This window comes from Nestor notabilis, unplaced genomic scaffold (assembly GCF_000696875.1).
Source record: "Nestor notabilis isolate BGI_N333 unplaced genomic scaffold, ASM69687v1 scaffold32502, whole genome shotgun sequence".
NCBI lineage: Eukaryota > Metazoa > Chordata > Aves > Psittaciformes > Psittacidae > Nestor > Nestor notabilis.
Window position 1 is genome coordinate 17,054 of NW_009917602.1, and position 6,185 is coordinate 23,238.

Sequence of the window (6,185 nt, forward strand, 5' to 3'; positions counted from 1 at the left end):
TTTACTACTGCTGAGAATTTGTTATCAAAGAAAAGGAAAACAAGATGGAACAAGAATGACAGTGGTTTCCATTCATGTCCCATCTCTACTACTTTAAGGCTGCAAAAAAGCCATTTTGATTTTAAGATGGCATGAAGAGCTCTGCCTCTGCTGAGTGAGGAGAGCATCGTGATCATGCAAAATACATCAGAATCAATGGAATGACTCCCTCCCATGCACTCTCCTGTACCTGCTCCAGTGAGGGGAAAATGTAAAGAGAAAATATGCTCTATTGCTAGACACAGCTTCCCAGAATTAGTACAAATACTTTAGCACTAGCAGTTTATTTTTGCTAACGCATACTTACTGCTTTACAATTTTTCTGCAATTCCTTTGTAAATCTTCCCATTGCCATAGGAAAGAATGAAAGAAAAGAATGAAAAGTGAAAGGCTGGAGAATAAGGGGGCAGCAGAGTCTCTTGCAGGCTTTGAAGTTAGAGTGGCATTAGAGACATCCCAGTATGATTAAGGGAAAACTAGGAGCATTCATTTGAATCAAATGGCAGTGGAACAGCATAATCCTCCCATACTAAGCCCTGCTTTGTTTTCAGATTGTGCTGCAGATCCTAATGAGAAGTATCAATGGGAGAGTAAAAAGGAGCCTAATATTCTTTGGAGTAAACAGTGTCATTCCTACTTCTGATAGCATCCCCCAGGGAGGCCAGTTGCCTCTTAAACCTGCTTTTATCTGCCTGTTTCCTAATTCAATCCAAGAAGTCAATCACCAAGACCTCCATGATTTTAAGTATATTGGGATATACACTTATGTACAGGTTGAAATTTGTTTCCTTAAAGATGAAAAGGTAAAGAAATATAAAACCAAAGAGCCAACCTGCCATTATCACCTTCCAGGCTTTATTATGTATTTTGACATACTCCTGTGATTTGAGGCAGTCTCAGCATACTCTGATTAAAAGTGTGAAAACATGATCTCAGCGGAAGAAGAAAAAGGGTCTTTTCCTTTCCCCAGGGAAATTAAACTTATTAGCACAGTATTTGCCCAGAAATTACTGAAACATACCAGAGAACTTAAATCACGGAAAGAGAGATAAAGATCTTGTCATTCATAAATCATCTTATTTCCCATATGCCATTCCAATTATTTCATTGGGTCACACACCTACAACTATTAATAACTTTGAACACTTGATTTTAAAGGAAACCTCTGATTTTAGAAGCATGGATATTATAATATGCAAGCTGCCTTGTTTGACAGCCTGAGCTACCATTACAAAGTCTGGTAGGCTGCAAATAGACACTATTTTCCACACAAAGAGGCTTTCTGCTTGAGCAGCTCTCCTCAGACATCACCACCAGCAGCACAACAGGATTTCCAAGTGAGCAGCTGCCAAGCTCATCAAGACAACATGGTAATACTCAAACATAAGGAGCAGAGAGGAGCAGACGAAGGGATGTATACCAGGTTGATGTGGCCAGGGTTTAGCTTCTGACAATTTGCAGGCCCCTGGGAAATGGTGTTTCACTGGGCACTAATTATATGATCTCTTCTGGTTTGAATTTTCATGGAGAACAAATTGCCTTTCACATATGTTGTCTCATTCTGTAAAGTTTCACTTATTTTCTAGCGTTTTCCTTTATTGTTTGCCATTGATATTTAAGTGTGAGTCAAGTTTATACCACAATGGAAGATACCTAGAGAATAGCCCTGGGATGGTATTTTCTCCACCATCTCAGAAATGCTTCCCAGGATCAAACAGGAGTTGCTGAATTGCTAAATCTTATGGCTACTACATTTTCGACTAATCTTCTTATTTGGATTCCCCAGCTGTCATCATACTCAATGGGATTTAATTTTCCTAGCAACTTGCTTATCTTTGAAGTCAGTGTTATCCCTTCATAAAATCCTTTGTGTTCCAGCGCTTAGGGGAGCCACTCTTTAGCATGCTCAGCTTTTGCAGCTCCTATAGGCAACCTAGATAGTCCTAGCTAACCACTATAGCTAGGATCATGTTAATTCTGCTCTCAGGATCAAACATGCTGTTCAGCAGCCTGGATTAGCTGGAAAGGCTAAAGTGAAAACAGTTTTGAACACTGCTGACAGCAGAATGTTTTTCAGAACCAAGAGGAAATAAGGATCCCTTTTGACTAACTGGACAGAGGTCATTCTGATCTCATTCAACAGTCAACTAATTTACTGATTTGTCTCAGAGTTTATAAAAATAATATATCCACTACATTCAGATAACACTTTTCAGCATTATGGGGCTTTACTTTTGTTTTAGGGTAACACACATGCTGTAGGACTAGAAAATAAACAGTTTATTTAATATATTTTCGTTCTAACATCTAAAGGCAGATTTGGTATTGAAAGAGTTACTTCATTTATGAGTCTGGCTCACAACCAAACAGTTTCATGGATGCTAATCAGACTAGAGCAGCTGCCACCTTCAGAAGAACAAGTGTGTGCCAGGATGTCTGCTGCTTGCTTTGTAATTTCCCAGTACAACTCCACAGGCTGCCGAGTCCTTCCTCTTGCATCTGAATCTCATGGCCAAAGAATAACAACTTTCTGAAATCAGACTTTGTAGATCTACAGTGCTATCCACCTAGAAAGAGGGTGTTTTGTAACAGTTTATAAATTTTTCTATTAGTTCCAGCACCCAAGTTTTCTCCAGCCCTCAACAGCCACAGCTCTTGCTTGCAGCAGCACCTGCAAGGCAGAAGCCACAGACGAATCCAGCCCTCGTCATCTACACAAGGAAGGGATAAGACCACCAATGGAGATATGCTACATGTGATGTAATAAGCCATATTGGTTGTTTCCACCTGGGTCAAGCCTTGCTCTTGAGTTTAACCTGGACTATTTGTTTCTCCTTCTAAAAAGTAGGAGATGCTCAGATATTATGTTGGCCATGGAAATACATATTGTATTGGTTGACAAATCTACAGTGAACGGTAGATTTTGAACTTACAAGTGTCATGCCATGAAGACAGATTACACCCACCAAATACATGGACACACACAGTGGAGGAAAACAGAAGACTATCAACATTTTTTATTACATTTTCTGTAGAGCAGGCATGCCTTTCCATATCTCACAAATGTTTGGATTATTCAAAAGGAGGTAGTGTTTCATGCAATGGATAGAATCTTTTTAGACCAGAAAGTTTCATGAAACTTAGCCAGAGGACACTGTGGATGCAACTAGTCTACTTGACTCAAGAGGAGACTGATGATGAATTGGAAAGACACCATCTGGACACTTTTCTGCTGCTTATGCTCACTGAGTAAGCAAAATACATCCAGGAGGGTAGGTGGGAAGTGTCATATACATTTGCCATATTCTTGCACTTACGACCACTGCTGGAGACAGAATGCCAGGCTAAGTGGACCTTTGGCCTGAGCTGCTAGAATAATCTGATGTTCTGACATTAATTTATGCTGATTTTTACAGCAACTTTTTAATTATTATTCAAATGTAAGGCATCTGAAAGGACCTAGCATACATTGATACTAATAATTAATAATGCATTGTTAATTACATTTAAGGATGATTTCAGTAGGACCGTTCATGACAATGCATAGAACCATTGAAAGAATATTTGAAGGACAAAACTTTTGGGCATTTGCCATGTCTTCCATACTTTCTCATAAGAAGAAATAACCTTGCTTTAGAAGTGTGCATTATAGAAATACTTCTGAAGCTTCTTTGCTAAGGAGCCACAGAACACAGCTTTCTTTTCTGCAGAAATAAAAATTCAGCCTTGATCTAGCATACTTCAGAATACTGAAAAACAGGTTTGTATGCACAGAACTAAACCTATTGTATTGACATAAAGTCTCTTTAAACTGACAAAACAAATCTCTCTTGAAACTTGAATCAAACTACAGGCAACAGAAAAAAAATGACACCATACAATTGAACATTAATAAGCTCTTATCTATGTAGTTTGCTTCAGCACTTCCCATGCTACTTTAACAAATGCACATCCACTAGGATTCAGATTTTCTGTGTCCCATAGGGTACACTTTTGTCAATTTTCCATTTTATTTTGCTTTCAGGGGACAAACTCAGTGAAATGAAGCATCATTTTAAGTTTCCAATAATCACTTGTAAATTCCAAGTTGTGTTTTTACTTCTCTTTGCTGATAGAGTCTATCATGAGGCTGAAGATATTAAAGACTATTAGCTAATCAAAACTATTTCTTTGGTAAAATTCTGTTTCCAATGGACAGAAGTGTAGCCTTTCTTCCCAAAAGTGAAACAGTGCTAATACAAACCATGAATTAGTCATTCTTAGGAAAGATGGTAGCCCCTAAAATCTTGAACCTATTAATTGCAGACATAAAGAAAGCAAATTTATTCTCATAAGAATGGGACCATAACCTTCTTTTACCTTCCTACCCCAACCCACAATAAACAACCAGAAAAGTCCGCACCATCACAACTAAGCATCACTTGAGCATGTATCTGCCACCATAGCCAGGCATGAAGGCAACTGGCTGTATGTCAGATTCTCTCCTGACCCTTCTCTGTTCCTGCATGGCTTCATCATCTTGCTACAACCTTCACCATCTTTCAGCAGCAAATGGCCCTACTCCTTCATGCCTGTGGGTTTCTTCATGTGTCCAACAGCTGCAGGATGTGGTATGGTGAGGCTGCATAGCACAGTGTGAAGGCAGCAAACCCTCCAGCAGACCCTCCGAGCCACTTACATTTAAACTCACAGGGGTTTTCAGTTGCAGTTTATGCCTTTCCCATACTTGGTTATCTTCTTTTCTTCATTCTTTACTTTAAATATTGCTTTTTGGAGTTTAAAAAAATTGGAACAAATAAAAAAAAATAAAGCAGTAGTGCTTATTCTCAATTTATTATTCTCTTCCTTTTCCTGTCTGATCACTTGCTAACAGTTTTGCCATTTTCAGAGAAAGTTTGGGCTCTTGCTTTGCATCTTAGTATCTCACCTTTAAATTTTTATCTTGGAGATAAGATGATCTTGGAGATACTTTTTGAATAATTTATTTTGCCTATAACATTTTTAATAACATGTTCTATGTTCTCATGTTCAGAAGTCTAGGTAAGTGTTTTTCAGCTTTGAGGTGAGTCTACATAGCAAGTTGTGGAAACCACATGTAAAGAGATCCAGCCAAAGGTTGCTGTTTCAATGAATACTTTCTTTGATGCTCTGGAGCACCTAAGAAGGTGCTGCCTTTGATCTACCATCCCTGAAAGGATGGCACAGCAGCCACCTATTCAAGTTAAAACAAGAATTTTAGTTACTTTTTGTTCAGTAATTAAACAGTAGCAGCTACCACCCAGGTGATTGACAAACTGACTTTATTTGGCAAAATATAAGGTGAGGCAAGAAGGTAAAGATGTTTCTATGGGAATAATTGCAAAAAACCACAACACCACAAGCCTGCCTCCTGCTGCTCCTCCTGTCTGTGTTGTGGGACATGCACTGTTGGCTGCATTCCTGTTGATAGAGGAATGTGCTGAAGAAATACTTGAGTTTTTCAAGAATTTATCTTCCAAGGAGAACCTTGCTAGCAAAGCCCCGAATAAGTTGTGCAGAGCTGACTTCATTTTGCAAGAAGGGAGACCACTGAGACTGTGTTTCTAAACATCACTGGAAGGGTTTCTTTTCTCTGCGAGGAAGCACAGAAGCAGTTTTTACTTGGTTGTATTGGTTTTTACATCATAGCCATTTTCCTCTTCAGAGGAAATGAACATCAACAGAATGAGAGTATACTTAAAACAATACAGAAGTGTCATATTAACTTGATATGCTAATGATAATATTCTACATAATATACCTGCAAACACCAACAGGAAAATAAGCTATCAAAACTCAAATGAGAATTCAATGAATAGGGAGCACAACACACATCTAGCCTACATTTTAAATTCAAAGCTATGGCCGAAGTTATTTGGTAATGATTCTCTTAATGTGACCATCTGAATCTTTTAGACCTAGACCTTGTATACCAAGCAGACAAGGGCCAAAGATGGCAGAGGGAAGCAATATAATAGAGTGGTAAACATTACTTGATCGAAATTGCTTGCTTGCTTGCTTGCTTAAGTTTGTATAAATGTTAAGTGAGTTTTCAATAGGGGAAAATCTTCATTGTTAGACATTTCTAAAATATAAAAAAAATCTCAATAAACTGACAGAAATTATCT